General features: G+C 39.4%; 1 long non-coding RNA gene across 1 annotated transcript in view; it reads right to left on the bottom strand.

Moving 5' to 3' along the window:
* The window catches only part of LOC146395449 (uncharacterized), a 73,055-nt gene that overhangs the window by 21,053 nt on the left and 35,117 nt on the right, over positions 1–16,885 (bottom strand). Inside the window, exon 3 of the long non-coding RNA XR_014831066.1 lies at positions 3,075–3,262. This is a non-coding gene — a long non-coding RNA (uncharacterized LOC146395449). The remainder of the gene's footprint in view (positions 1–3,074; positions 3,263–16,885) is intronic.

Raw genomic sequence — 16,885 nt, forward strand, 5'->3', positions numbered from 1 at the left:
TTCATCTTAGAAAACTCAATGTTCAACTGCCTCATTAACCAGAAAGAAAATTCTTTTAGTAAAGATGGTAGATATGACTCTCTTATGTGATTGTGTAAATTTTGTGAAATCATCCGCTAAGGGCATACTCATCTTTTTAAGTTAATCTACAACAACTTGGTCTTTTTCTCTAGCCAAAGTCAATCAGTCCTTGGAATGCTATGAGTTTAGCTTAAATGTAATTCACAGAAGTGGAAAAGAATAAGCTTCACATTGATATATGATTTATATCTGACTCCTACCTTAACTATGCTTATTAACACACATTCTAGCTCAATCTCTCAAAAACCACAATATTTATTTGTAATATACCTTATGTCATAATACTCAACAAAACCCAAAAACTCCTAGATATTAATTCTAGACAAGGAAATACCTAATTATGTGTCTGTTCTGGGATGTGTAATCCCTAATTATGTATTATCCTTGTTTCCATTCAATCCATGGATAGTAATAATTAGGAAGATCTCAGCAGAATTCTGTGAGGTGACAAATAATAGGTTGAGAAAAACTCAGACTGCTATGTCCATGAAGGTTCAAGCACAACAAACCAGTAATAATATATAGTAGGTTCTGTTATTCCAAATTCCCTTTAAAAAGGTGCTGCAGCTGAGGAAAAAGTTGTGATGCTGGGTGTCTTCTGTTTTCCTGGTCTCAAGCCATCTAAGTGGAATGCAGGCTTCTTGCTTCAAAATTCTTTACTGAAGCCTTAGATTTTGCAAATGCACTTGGTCAAAATGTAGACTTTTGATCATCGGGTATTTGTAAGCTGATTTCTTCGGGATAATTTGCTTTCATTTAATAAACTCAGCAAATGAGTACATGTGATGGTTCAATACTGTGGTGCTCTTCCTCGCACCCAGCCCACTGGATCTGCCTCTCCTAGACCTGGCAACAAGGTGAGATGAGCAAAGAGTAAGAGAGAGTTGTAGCAATGAGGGGCAAAGGATGACAGTTGCTGAAAAGCATCTTTAACATTCTGTCATTTTCTATGTGCCTCATTAAACATGTCACTGGAAGGATTACACCACAACTTTAGTGTTTAAATGTCTTGCCCAAAGTGAAGGCACTGCCTCAGCACTAAGGCTTAGTATATATTATATTCACTGAGCACAGACTGATTTCTTTAACTTGGCTATAAATCATGATCCCTTACATAAAGAGAGGCATTCCAAATACTTATGTTAGCAGAATATCCCCTCATCATCTAATCTCTAATTTTGCCCAAACACAGGGTACTTAAAAAATGCTAACAATACAGGGAACTATATCCCATCACTTGTGATAGAACATGATAAAAGATAATATGAGAAAAAAAATGTATATGAAACTCGGTCACTTTGCCGTACAGCAGAAATTGACATAACATTGTAAATCAACTGTAATAAAAATTTTAAATGCTAACAATATTAGTGGTATTTCGAGTGCAATATACATTTTGTGCACATCAGTACATGCACACAGATAATTATGAATCTTTTTTTGTCTTCTTAGGGCCCCACCTGTGGCATGTGGAGTTTCCCAGGATAGGGATTGAAACAGAGCCACAGCTGCCAGTCTATACCACAGCCATAGCAATGCTAGGTCTGAGCCACAGCTCACAGCATACCACAGCTCTTGGCAACACCAGATCTTTAACCCACTGAGTGAGGCCAGGGATTTAACCTGAATCCTCATAAATCCTAGTCGGGGTCATTAACCACTGAGCCACAACGGGAACTCCTAATTATGAATTTTAAACAGTAGCAATAGTTGTTTTATTGATCAGAAAAATAATGCTACCTTGCTAATTAACCAAATTCCAGAAATACTTGAGCTTTTCTTTTAATTAACAATGTTACTAAAAACAATTAGAGATTAGTACTATATAAGTACTAAGTAGTCAAGTTATCTATTTGACAACATGCAATAGAAAATGTCACAACATCCCAACTACCTATGCAAATGGTTTTCTGATTTGTGCTACTATCCATTTTGGGCATGCATTATTTTAAAACGGTACTTTCATTTAAAAAATAAAATAAAATAAAAGCACAAACACGTAAGCTGAATTAAAGGAATGATGTGATTGGAGGGTTTCTAGTTGCTGGGGAAACCAGATCTTTTGTAAGCCTATTACATGACCTTGTCCTCGGTAAACTGCGACTGCCCTTGTGATATTTAGTAAAAAACAAAAGTTGAAATTATAATACATAAAATGTAATATACAAATATATGTATTAAATAAACAGTACAAAGTTATAGATTATAAGCATTATATCCAGTCAACATATTGATTAAATTACATCATTGTTCATGAACAAAAATAATACTATGGGCATAGTGGATAATACTAGAGGGCAAAGATAATACTACTGAGCATGTCAGAAAATATCAAAGCATGACTAGATGTAATTTTCATACCAAAAATGGGAAAAATTTTTCTTAATTTTAGCAAATATTTATGACTGTCTGTCTATTCTCCATGGGCACAGAATTAAGCGTGATGTTGGTGATGATCCTGCATTTTACAGCATCTCCCTACACTGGCTACTCACTATCAAATAAAACACAATGTAGAAGAGTTCAGGACCATATATAAAGTCATTATGAGCATCGCCCCAAAGTAAAGTTAGCTCCTGTTATGCCATTTTACAAGCAGGAAAGCAGCTGATCAGAAGGACTAAATACCTTAACTAAGAGTTTCTCCAATTATTTTGTGTTTATTAGATATTTTTTCAACTAGACTATGAATTTGGAGAGTATGAAGAATGACTTTGGCTAAAAAGAAAACAAGACATCACAGTAATATTCAAAAATTTGTAGTTGTTATAATTATGACATGTAAGTTGTGCCTTCTGACACTGTCTCATCTGATGGTTGGATCACAGATTCAGTCTTGTCCACTTAAGATTGAAACTAATCATCTGTTGCTTCTTCTCCTCCGTAGTTCCCTTCACATCTCCCAACCGTTTATCTAGCCCATCCTGTTTGATTTGAATACAAAGCTAATACTTATCATTTGATATACTTTTATTCTTGAGATTTCTACTTACTAAAAGAAGTTGCAAGCAGGTTTTCCCATTATCCAGGACTGCTCTCAGATGTTTCACGCACTGAATAAATCCCTTCTAATGGTCTCTCCACTTCTGTCCTAAGATCCTTCATTCCCAGGGTGACACATCTTCTGCCTGACCCATGAAATGTTCTCCAAGCCAAAGGTGGGCTTCATTTGCATCTTTCACTGAAATAAATGTTGTTTACATTAATAATTTGAGCTTTCTTGTGAATAAAAAAAAATCCTCATGTGATTTGAGGATTATTATTCTTGTTATACTCTATTCACATGAAGTCTTATAATTATAAAATTAGATTTGGGTGAAGAAAGAGTGAGAGTCCATTTAGAACAGAGGTTCTTGGGCCTGTTTGAAAGATTTATGTTGCAGTTCAATGGCCCAAGATTCTGGTGTGTTAGATCCCTAGAGCTTATTTACTAATGATCACTACAATGGCAACCAAATTAAAATGCATGAAAGTATCAAATTAAAAGGAGCACCTTAAATTTGCTCAATGTTATATGTCAAATATATTTCAATTCATGATAAATAATGTTTTAAGTTTCTTGTGTATAAGGGGCAAATTATTTAAATCTGAGAAAAAAGAAAGGATAAAGTAAAGAAAAAGCTAAAAGAGTAAAAAGTAATAGAAAAGAAAACCAGTCATAGGTCATTCAGACAGTAAAAAAAATTATCTTATGTGGTAGAATTATGTTTCTCTTTTTCCTGTGTGACTTGGCAAGAAAAGAATTTGTGAATAAGGAACTTGAAGGAAAAAAGAGAAATCTTTCTAAGAATAACTTGTAATCAAGACATTCTCATGTTCTTCTCCATTAGTGGAAGGATTTGGCACACTGAAATATTATTCAGGCATGCAGAGGATTAGACCAGACATGTGAAATGTCAGGATGAGCTAATGCCCTCAAACTGGAGAGGAGAAATGAAGAAAATTAAATTACATAAATGAGCAATTAATATATAATTTACAATAGTAGTGCATTTTAAACATATTTGCCTTTCTGTATAATTTTCTGTAACAGATTCATTTTTCCTATAACTGCAGTATTTTAATACTATGCTCATTTCTTAAAGTACTTTGATATTTTTCCAAACAACAATTAAGCAGTTAATTATTATATTTCAGTTAGTAACTATGGGAGTGTAGTTGCTATACCAGGATGTTATAGTTAAAAATAATAATAAAAAAGTGTCACCAAACCTCTGACAACAAATTCTGATTATGCCACAGGATGGCATAAACTGCCTCAGGGGTACAAATTATTCAAATACAAGACTAAGAAGAAAAAACAAACATTATGCAGAACTGCTGAAAATGTGTATGATACAGAAAAATTAATCTGAGTTACCTAAAAGCAGCAGAAGTGTTGCAGCCAAAACTAGCCTCTGTACACTGGCACCAATTAAGTCTCAGATACAGTCTTGGGTGAAGCAAAAAGAACTTTATTGCTTTGCCAGGCAAAGGAAGCCACAGCAAGCTAATGCCCTCAAAACTGTGTTCTCCTTTGATAAGGGATAGCAAGGGGTTTTATAGGTTTATCTTGAAAAAAAGGGGGGGGGCTATTGATAAGGATTAGGGATTAGGGTGTCTGCATTCTTCTCCTTTGATAGATCATTTCAAAGTCATCAAGGCCAGAGTCAGGTGGTCTGGTGAGGGTTTCTAGCAGTCTTGACATTTATTGAACATTGACTTCTCTGCAGTGAACGTTCCTCACAAAAGGAAGGGGGTGTTAGGAAGTGTTTAAAGGAAAAGAAAACACCAGGTGTAATATAACTGCAACTAGAAAGTAACCATTAGTAAGGGAAAGCAGTAAACTGTCAACTTAAAAAAAAAAGCACAACCTGATAGTTGAGAGTTAAGTTTTATTGGGGGCAAATTAGGACTCTTGGTCTGGGAGACAGCATCTCAGGTAGCCCTGAGCAGATGGATGGCTCTAAGGAGGGTAGGGAGGAAGCTAGGATATGTAGGAGTTTGTTGCAACAACAGGTAGGTAGTTGGAACAAAAGAGGTCTGGGCTCACTGAAATCACTCTTTCAATAGGCACCTCAGCTATCAGGCTACCATCCTGTGTTTTCACAGCCAGAGTTTCCTCAAGGCTTACTTTTAGGAGTGGCTGCAGTCTTATGGCTGCTAGATAGCAGGTATTCTTTGTTTTCTTCCTGAGTTTCCTCAGGGTTCACCTGCTCAACCTTGGAGGTAGCTGCACTCACAGATGACTGTGACATCTTTTGTTTTGTTGATTTAACTACAGCCCTGGCTGCTGTATTTAAGATAGTTCTGTGAAATAATTCTTCAGAGAGGCAGGGGGAAATAGTATCATTGTATGTGTTAAAAATGAAGTGGGAAGTGCATGCAGCCATGCACACACTTTGCAAAAGTTGGCTGCTGGCCCTGTGAAGGTGACTGCTAGCCATGAGGAGCAGACATCACCATGGAGGATTTTAATGTTTTCTAGGTGTGAGGAGATACAAAACATGGGCACATTAAATCTTCTAAAAATATCTAACTATCTGAACTCTTGTTCTTCCAGTTTTCCCAGAGTACAGAGTGTCTCACTCCTGATTTTCACCCTGAGCTCCCATCAGGGGGTGCTGGGAGTCAGCAGCTGTAGTGGCTCATGATTTAATTCATGTAGAGGCAGATGGCAAGTGCCAAACTCCAGTTCACATAAGCAAGGAAGAAACCATTTCTGAAGAGCCAGTTAGAGTAAGTTAGCGGGTCAAGGCAGGGCATAACATAATGGAGACGATTTAACTAGTTCTTAGCTATATCAATATTACCTAATCATTAAGTTTTGAGTCAGCCTTTGAGACTGAAGAGAGGCCTGGGAGTCTAAAGGAGAAGCCTTTTACTTCAAAACACAAGGACTCAGTTTTCGTATCAGGAATTCCTGGCCTCCAATGATGCCATATTACTGCACCTCGAATATTTAACCTGTCAGAGTTGAAGTGTCAGAGTCAAGTTATGACAATTGCATTCCCACAGCTATTAACACCTAATAAATATTCAGTGAATTTTGAATCACTTGTAGGAAATATTTCTTTTTATTTAATTTAATTTATTTATTTTTGCTTTTTTTTAGAGCTGCACCATGGCATACAGAGGTTCCCAGTCTAGGAGTCAACCGGAGCTGTAGCCACTGGCCTACGCCACAGTCGCAGCAATGCCAGATCCAAGCCCCATCTGCAACCTACACAACAGCTCATGGAAATGTCCAATCCTTAGGCCACTGAGTGAGGCTAGGGATTAAACCCGCATCCTTATGGATACTAGTCAGGTCTGTTAACCCTGAGCTACAATGGGAACTTCAGAAATATTTTCTCATAGGAAGAAATACTACTTATTGTGAACCATGTAGTGATTTACCCATAAACTACTGTTAATAGTAACAACAATCCATGTGTTAGCAGCAAGTCTGTGTGCCCAATGCACAGGGAGGCCAAACAACCCAAAATGTCTGAGTCTGGAGCAGAAAAAGGTTTATTGCAGGCCATGAAAGGAGGGTGGTGCTCATGCCCCCACAAAAGCCTAAACTCCAGGAACAAAATTGTGAAGCATTTTGAAAAGCCAAGTGAGGGAGAGGGATCACAGGGTCAGTGATCAACTTGTGTGAAATTCTCTGACTGGGTGATGGTGAGGAAACAGGGTGGGGTCAGAGAGGTTAATTTTATCAATCCCTAGCCTCCAGAAGGCCTGGGGGGTATGTGCTCAGGTCATCAAGTAGTTAACACCTTCCATTTGGTGGGAGGGATTTTTCACATTTGTTTTGTTGTTGTTGTTTTGTTTTTTGTCTTTTTAGGGCCATACCTGCGGCATATGGAGATTCCCAGGCTAGGGGCCAGCCTACACCACAGCCACAGCACCACAGCCACAGCAACACAGGATCTGAGCTGTATCTGTTACTTACAACACTGGTTCGTTAACCCCTTGAGTGAGGCCAGGGATTGAACCTGTGTCCTCATGGATGCTAGTCAGGTTCGTTTCTGCCGAGCCATGATGGGAACTCTGATTTTTCACATTTGTAAAGCAACTCAGGAAATGTGCATCAGATAGTCATCCAGTTACTTCAAAGAGGAGCTAAAGCAGAGGATGTGGGGGAAGGGCCTGCCCCAGGGTCCACAGTGTCCTGCAAGATTACACAAGTATAATTTTTCATAGTTTACAGATGTAGAAAACTTCCCTCAGTTTTCATGTAACTAGGGACATAGCCACATTCCTAGAGACAAAAAACAATTGTTTATTCTTTCCCCAGAGGCCCTGAGTGCTGGTAAATTCCGTCATGTGCCATATTAAGCAGCTCCTTGCCTGTAATTTCATTTTATGGTATCACTGTTAAGTATTAATCAGAGTCATCTGTTTTCAGGAACCTCCCATCTATCCACTTAGTATCCTACACCCTCCTGATCCCTAGGTACCTATTTTTACTGGTAGTTCTGCACCTATGTAGAACTTCTCAGTTTGGGGAGCTCATTTCACTTCCCTAGGAAAGGTTTCTAGTGGAGAATATAATTTTGGGTCTGTGAAAATATACCGAGATGTCTGCCATTGTTCCTACAATGTTCCATTCTGAAGCATATAAGTGTTTTAGAATGTTTGGTCTCAGCTGAAACTAAATTTCTAGTGTAGAAAACTGAAAAACTGAGGAACTGCTTATTGCTATTGGAGACTCAATAATGTACTATTTTTTCCATCGTTTTGAAAATTAAGTTACCTTGGGTGGAAACACTTTGCTGCTTGGGATTCCTGACCTATTATTAGCATCCTTGGGAATTCATTAGTATCCCCAAGAAAAGTGGGGAGGAAGAAACATGTCTGTCCTCCTAGATTCTTCTAGGTGGGCAAGAATTAAATGGACATGAAACAGATGAACAGTAGAAAATAAAAAAAAAAAACTTTAATAACATGGATACATAGGAGAGACTGAGAGAAACCAAGCAACTCAATAAAATGGCTGAAACCAGACTTCCCACTGTGGCTCAGCAGTTAAAGAACCTGACTCATATCCTTGAGGATGCAGGTTCAATCCCTGGCCTTGCTCAGTGGGTTAAGGATCAGATTAAGGATCAAAGATGCGGCTCAGATCCTCAGATCCTGCTCTGCTATGGCTGTGGTGTAGGCCAGTGGCTATAACTCCGATTGGACCCCTAGCCTGGGAAACTCCATATGCCACAGGTGCAGCCCTAAAAAGAAAAATAAATAAATAAAATAAAATGGCTGAAACCCTCACCTGAAATATCACCTTCAGCTAAAGACAAAAGAGGATATTGTGGATACCAGTTTGGGACTTCAAAAGGAAAGAGCGTAATTCACATGAAGATGGAAAAACAAATTTTGGCAAACATGTGTTTGCTGGGCATTGCAGAAACAATGGGACAGAGAGTGGGTTATTACCTCCAGACCCTGATGAGTTTCCCCCACAAAACTTAGTCCATATTCTTTGCAGATATCTCCAGTAATATCTCTGTTCTGGGAAGAGGCCCTCTACTTAAATTCTTTTAGGGAGTTAAAAGGAAGGTCAGAGTTTTTTCCTGAGTATTTTGGGCCTTGATTACTTTCATCTTGAAATAATCTGCATGCCAAGGAGTTATTTTAGGGTGAGCAAATTTTGCTCACTTACAAGAGGAAATATTATTTGGCTTCTGAAATTTTGCCTGTAATTTTCTTACCAGAGAAGGAGTCTAATAATGCAAATTGATTGTACAATCCCTTCTTTTCTATTTCCTACCTGAGCAGCATTAAAGAAGTTACCCAACATTTCTAAAGTTCAGATTCATCATCTGTAAAATGATCACTCCCTTGCAAGATTGGTGAACATTGAATGATGGGTGATATATGAAAGAGTGTAGTATAGGGAATTTCATACCCTTTTTCTAAATATATCTGTATTTTACAATTAATATGTTCTTTATACCTTGTTGACTAGCCTCATTATTCCAAACAGATTGAAAGTTTATGGAGAATAATTTGTGTCTTAACAAATTGTAATATCTCATGGGACATTTAGATACTGCTGTGTATAATGTAGGCACTGATAACTTCCCAGTAACTGGCAAATCCAAACAGAACACAGCATAACAATTCAGTCTCCTAGTCACTTAGCTATACCACTTACTTTCTTTTGCATACCTTCCAAGGACTCCTAGGAAATGACTCAAATAAGTTACAGGGTTATTCATATGGGAAAAATTTATAAGGGAAACTTTTGTTGACTTAAAAAAAATATGCACAATCTCAAATTTGAGAGTTAAGTTTTACTGGGGGCAAAATATTGACTATAGCCTGGGAGACAACCTTTCAGACAGCTCTGAAAAACTGCTCCACAGAGGTCACGGGGAAGGCCAGTTTATATGTGATTTTGGTGAAAGAGGGAGGTCCGTGCAACTAAGCACCGATTTCGCAGAAGTTTCCTGCTAGTCTCATGAAGGTTACTGCTAGTTATGAGGAGCAGACTTCACTGTGAAGGATTGTAGTGCTTTTCTAGATGTGAGGAGATGCAAGAATTGTGCTCATAAAATCTTTTTCTGAAAATATCTAACTACGTGAAGACCTATCTTGCCAGTTTTCCCAGAGCACAGATTGCCTCACTCCTGATCTCCACCCTGGGCTCTGCTTAGGGGGTGTTGACAGTCAGCAGCTGAAGAGGCTCATGATTCAATTCATGTAGAGGCAGATGGCAAGTGCCAATCTCCAGTTCACACTTGGAAGGGGGAATTTAGAGAGCTGACGTGTTCAACAGTCCAGGCTAACATTGTCAGTTCCTGGAGGAATAATCAAGAGAAATTAAGTGCCTAAAAGCCTCTAGGAGATTAAGAAGGGTGATGAAAGGGCACCCCCAGATCAGTTTTCAAGTATCACATATATGCATATATGTGCCCAGTGAAACCTCAGCCCTGGTACAAGAGGTTTCTGGGGCCACAAAATGACAGTCTTTTCCCTCAGAAACCTATTTTTTTTCTTATTAATCAAATTCCAATTATCCTCATAAAAGCTGGCAAGATTAATCCCATTCTAAAAGATAGTACTAATGGCAAAGTATTTGAAAAGAAATGGAGAATCTGAGGCATGCTGTGCTTGTTTCCTTTTTCAAGATCACTGAAAAGTTGAGACTAGAACTCAAACTTCTAGGTCAAAATTTTCTTCTTTAGTTTCATATAAACTAATTGTTTGGATGACATTTGTTCTAAAAAAGCAATTCCAAAATTTTAAAATATCCTTTAAAATTTGAATACCCACACACACACACCTATATACATATATATATTATACACACATTTATATGCATACACACACAAATATATACATACATAAATATATGTATATGTACATGCATAAATATATGATTCAAAGGGAATCACTTATGAATTTCCATAGTAAATATAATAATTAGACATAGGAAAATAATAGTCCCTCTAAATCATATGGTGTCAGGAATCATTAGTGTTCGGGTAAATACTCCTGTTCCTGTGAGTTTGTTTATAGTAAATATACTTCATTCATTTAATTTTTGCACATTTGCTTTGAAAATAAGTTTTAAAAAGAAAAAACCTATCAAGAACCATATAAAATTTTTTTCACACAGAAACACAAAAATAAAAATGTGTTAAATTTATTAGCTCTTTTTCAAAAATGTTTCATTTGATTTTAGAATCAATTCAATTTACAGCAAACCATCCTTCTCAAACTTAAGAATACAATGAATTTTATTTTATGTAGGTATTATTGTTATATGATATATTTAAAATCACATTTCAACTATGCTTCCCTAAATAGAAAAAAAAGTCATAAAGTATGTGAACCATGAATCAGCTATAAATTATAATTTCCCTTGGCATGTCACCAACCCATCCTGCCCACTTTTCTTCCCCAAGAGTAGCTAACACAAATATATGAAGAAGCTTATCTCTCCTCTGCAGCTCAGGGACTACCCTCTGCCCACACCAACACCATGACTTTAAGGGTTCCAAGTTCATGCATGTACAAAATCACCAAGCCTCCTGGCTTAGTGCATTCCTGAAATTGGTGTGAGAGTTGACTGTGACCACAACAAGCTACTTAACTTCTCTGGACCACTTTAAGAAAGTTCCAAAGAATTTGGGGAAGGGAGGCAACTGGCAGACTGGGTTACTTAATCCCTAAACTTTCCTCCAATCCTTCAAAATTCAGTGTTCTTAATTGGGGATGGAGCTAATGTCTGCAGAGAACCATTTGCTCTCTGATTCAGGGGAACATCAAGAGAAACTTTCTGTTAACAGATGCTCTGCTGATATAAATTCATTGCAAAGATAGCTGCAAACCCTGCAAAAAAAAAAAAAAAAAAAAAGTAGGAAAACTGCTAGCTTCTAAGAAGGCACATGAAACCAAAAGAAACTCTTCATTTGACTGGAAAAATTACAAACACCAAGAAATATTCATTTTAATGAATTGTCAGGAGGTGTTAATAGGTATGGATATCCACGCACTGCAAAAATTTGCCCTTCTTCCATATTTCCCCCTTCTCTTCAGAGCTTGTGGTGATGGGGATAGAAGTTCTCCCTTTTGGGACAGTTGATTTTCATCATGTTTTGAAAAAAAAAAAAAAAAAAACCCTCCTCCATAAAAATTGTCTCACAAATTATAACTTGGTTATAAAAATCTTAAACTTCTGCTCAATATTTTTTGCATAAAATTTACTTCTGCCTCCTTTTATCTCTGAAACATAGATTTTTTAACCCTCTTTTCCTATTTCTTATGTGAAAAATCAGACTATGAATTAAGATACCAGTGGAACTGAACTATGTCCTGTGTGATTAAGTCCTGGAATTATCTTGAATGTTGCCAGTGTCATTCTTACTCTTGACTCTTTTTACCACTCCACATTTTTTGGCCAAGCCCACAGCATATGGATCTTCCTGGGCCAGGGATCAAATCCATGCCACAGCAGTGACCCCAGCCACTGCATTGACAACACTGGATTCTTAACCAGCTGAATTCCTAACCACTCAATATTTGCTAAGCACTTAGTGAAGCAGGAGATAGATGGGCTCCAGGACAGACATTTACAACTAGCCTCTGGTTTATACTTGAAGATAAAAATAACAGGAACAAGGTAAATAACTTGAATTTGTCTTCTGTAGACACTTTAAACAATGGTAATGGGAGGGGCAGAGAGGGACTAAGCCCTGCCTGAGCAAAGATCAAGAGGTGACATACTTTCTATCCTTGGGGTCAAAGACTCCACATGCACAGAAAGACCCCTCTGGGTCGGAGAGAGAGGTGACACCAAGCTAACCTTCCCATAAGGCCTTGCTTGGGAATCCATCTCAGCCAAAAGATGTGCACACATACCAGGGAGGGCTCTGGGTCCAGTCAGGGTGAGAAACGAAACAAGATAACTGGACAAAGGAAACAAAGACCTAGAAGAACTGCCTCACGTAAGTGGTTTAAATTCAGGAGGACACCGGCACCCACACTCTTCCTTCGGGTGTTTGTTACTACTTTGCTTCTGCCTTAGCAGAAGACTACCACTTCTGTGTGCTCTCCCACATGTCGTACTGTGTTTCTAACAATAAATATTGTACCTGTTTTTTACAGTCTTTGTTTCCTTGAAATGTTCTTGCTTTCAGTGGGGGGAGAGGACAAAAATCAGGGTAATTCTGCTTTTAGCCTCTAGTTACTCTAGTGACAAGGATTCCTGGTTTTCCTCCAGGCTTCCCAGGTTCAATTCCTGAGCAGAGAAGTAAGATCTCATGCCAAGCCATCATTCACTGCTGTCTCTTTGAAATCATTAGGATGTAGAAAGCACTATGAAGGAGTCATGGAAGTGCTTGCACTTAGAGGAAGGCCAATCCTTCAGACCACCACTGAGCTAAATCCAAGAGCATGAAGAGCATGCCTGTGTAGAATCTAATGGGAGACCAGAACTCTTCCTGCTTCTGTCCAATTGTCTCATGTCCCTCCCTCCTTCAACCTTCAGAACATCTCCATCACTCTCCACCTTGCACCAACTGGGCTATTCTGTATGTTTTATCCCTATTTTTCTCAATTACCACAAAAGACCCAAGACTCCGTGGTCATTCATCTCCCAAAGGTTAACTCACACCTGGCTCCATAAGCTGCCTCTTCTAATTCCATCTCCTGAGGCCTTTTCATTGACTGTGCCCCTGAAACACTAAGTCAATCACCGTCCCTCTCCTTTAACCTCATCATCTTCCCCCAAGGTTTCCATCACATTCTCAACTTGACTACAACTTGGCTTTCCCTAAAGGCACTGATTCCCTCCCAGCCCTCTGAGCAGTGGTGTTGTTTGTCTCTCACTCTCCATGTGAAGTGGATCTGCAGGTGGACTGAGTTCCCCTTTGTTCCTCCTTATTTTCAGAACTTCCTCCCTCCCTTCCTTATCAAAATTCCCCTCACTGAGTCATTTCATCACCACATTGCCTCCCTGTTGCAGTTATTTCCCATAGAACTCCACCTCCTTTTCTTGTCAGAAAAGTTTGAAAAAAAAATAAAATAAAAAATAAAAAAAAAGAAAAGTTTGGCTCCCAACCACTGTCACTCTTTCCAATATGTCCCATCAAAATTGAAACCCACATGGGTCACCCTTCCAATAACCCCACCTCTCAGTTCCTTGAATTCCTCCCCTCTAAAGATTTTTTCTTTAACCTCATCTTGTCTACGTATTCCTATCATCATATCATAATGTTACCTCAATTTCAATAATCCCCTACACCAGTCACTACCTCTTAACGTCTATACCATACTCTGCAGCAACCAAAGTCTAATGTTAGGGACAAAACATTTGTAACCACCACCACATCACCACTCTCCCCCCGCCCCGTAGAATTCATTATGTTTATGCTCTAACCTCTAATGTGATGGTATTATAGCCAAGCAGGACCCTATGGGAGCTTTCTGGGAATGACCCCACCATGTCCTCTGCCTGCCTCTTGTTTATGGAAAAACTTTAGCCTCCTAGGCCTTCCCCAAGTTCCAAAGAATAAATTTAATAAGGGAAGTAAGAAAATTCAGAAACAGAAAACAGACAAGCAAGACAAAATAATAACAATTTAGCCATCAAACAAAGTCAAGGACTTTTAGCTCCTCCTCAGGGGCTGAAGATAATCTTCTGAGCCATTTCATTTCAGCTGTTTTTCAGATACTGAAACCCCTGCCAGATGGAAGAAGCCAACTGTATATTGCCCACAAGCACATAGGCCCCAGGTCAGATAGAACCATTAAGGTTAATGATGTTGATGCCCAATTACCTCACCACTAACCAATCAGAAGAGTGTTCATGAGGTGATCACATATCCTACAACCCTCTTCCTCACCCTGTCTTTAAAAGCCATCAGGGAGTTCAATCCTTTAAACACTAGCTGTCCAGACTTCTTGCTTGGCATCCTGCAATAAGTACTGTACTTTCCTTCACCACAACCCAATGTCAATAGATTGGCTTTGCTGCACACATGGGCAGGCAGACCCAAATTTGGTTTGGTAACAGTATTTGTGGTTGAGGCCTTTGAAAAGTAATTAGGTTTAGAGAAGGTCATGAAGGGATTCGTGCCCTTAGAAGAAGAGGAGAGTCCAGAAGTCTCTCTCCACCATGTGAGGACACAGCAAGAAGGCAGGCTGTTTGCAACCCAGGAAGAGAGATCTCACCAGAAACAGAATTTCCAGACCTCTTGATCTGGTAGTTCCCAGTCTACAGAACTTTGAGAAACAAATGTCTACTGTTTAAGCCACCTGGTCTGTGTTTTGTTTGTTTTGTTTTTATGGAAGCTCAGGCTGATGAAGACATCTAACAATTCTTCAAATATACCTGGACCTATCATCTGGTAATTCAACCCCTTTCTTCTTTTGCTCACCCATGATATCCTCCTCTCTTCTTTCCTTATGCAGCTTTGGTCCCGTATTTGATTATCATAGGTGCTTCTCTGCATACACCTCCATCTCCCTTGCTCATTCCCTGCTCGTCTCACCAATTTCCTTCCTCCCATTCTCTCTTGAACCATTCACATCATGTTCTTTCCTCCACTACTCCAGAGCTACTGTCCTTCTTGAGGTCCATCATCACTATTTTGCTGAAATTAACGGTCATTTCTGGGTCCTTATTTATCATGACCTATCAGCAGAATCTGACAGAATTTATCGTGAATTAATTTTTGTAACACTCTCTTACCTTGGCTTCCAAGACATCGCATTTTCTTTATTGTCCTCAGACCTCTCTCAGTCCTTTACTGTATTTTATGATCCCCAGTTTCAGAAGCAAGAGGGCATCTCTATTGGACCTCGCCTACACCCAGCCCTGAGTTTTTCTCAACCACCCTCATCGCTTCAGATATCATCTGTACACTAATGTTTCTTTTTTTTTTTTTGTCTTTTTGCTATTTCTTGGGCTGCTCCCTCAGCATATGGAGGTTCCCAGGCTAGGGGTTGAATCAGAGCTGTAGCCACCGGCCTACGCCAGAGCCACAGCAACTCGGGATCCAAGCCGCGTCTGCAACCTACACCACAGCCCACGGCAACGCCAGATCCTTAACCCACTGAGCAAGGGCAGGGACCGAACCCGCCACCTCCTGGTTCCTAGTCAGATTCGTTAACCACTGCGTCACAACGGGAACTCCCACTAATGTTTCTAACCTTATATCTCCAGCTCCAACATCTTCCCTGAAACTGAAATACGCATCTCCAATTACCTGCTTGATACCTTTCCTAGCATATTTTGTATACTTTTCAAATTAAACATGCTGAAAACCAAGCTTTTAATCTTTTTCCAAAATCAATGTCTCCTGCACACTTCCGCATATTAGTTAATAGCAGCTTCTTTCTTCTACCTGAGACAAAACCAGGTAACTATATTTGTCAGGATTTTTTTCCTTTACACTCCCTGTCCATTATGTCCAGAACTCCTGTCTGTTCTACCCTCAGCATATCCCATAGTTTGACCGTTTCTCTTATCTCCCTACCCACATAGTCCAAGCCACCATGATTTCTAGCCTGGTTCACCGTAGCAGTTTCCTACTTAATCTCACTTCTCCCACCCTTTTCTATCTAGAGTCTGTTTTCAGCAGTATCGAGAGCACTTTTACCAAAGCTAAAGCAGGTCAGGGCCTCCATTTGACTCTAAACCCTCAAATGTCTTCAAGTATCACTAGAGTAAACAACACAATTCTTATCACCTTTAGGTTCTATCTGACTCCCCATCACCTCTCTCACTGATTTTCCTACTCTTGCCTCTCACTCCTTAACTCTACTGTGAAGGGTTTCTTGGTGTTCTTCAGACATACTTGAGATGGTACCGTGTCATCTCAAGGACTTTGTGTTTGCTCTTCCACCTGCCTGAAAGCCTCTTATTCCAGATATCTGCCTTTATGCCTCCCTCACTTCCTTTATTCAAAGTCACCTCTCAAGGATGTCTTTTCTGGCCATATTATATGAATGTCAGTGCTGTCCCATATCTGTTTTATGGGCCACCCCAGATTAGGGCACTTGTCATGTACCTTGATTTCAGCTGGAACAACCCTAGCAATGGTGATGGTATTCCCACGGTCATAGGTCCGGGTCGCTGCCCTTACTGTAGACGGAGGAGTCTGCTGCAACAGTAACTCTCATTCCCTCCCATTGCTCATGGCTACTACCCATCAACATCTTGCTTTCCCCCCTCCTTCATACACCTCCCACTTCCTACCTTGCAATTTCAATGCAGCCACTAAAGACAGAGACAGCATAGGAGCTAGTCAGTATGCTGCAGGCACAACCTGAAGCTGTCAGCTCTCCTCCTTGCCCTTTCTCCTCCTTCATGCTGCTTAGAGAC

This window comes from Sus scrofa, chromosome 16 (assembly GCF_054392235.1).
Source record: "Sus scrofa isolate SSC_HxYL_T2T_F1_AM1 chromosome 16, Sscrofa_HxYL_maternal_Yorkshire_Landrace_v2.0, whole genome shotgun sequence".
Taxonomy (NCBI): domain Eukaryota; kingdom Metazoa; phylum Chordata; class Mammalia; order Artiodactyla; family Suidae; genus Sus; species Sus scrofa.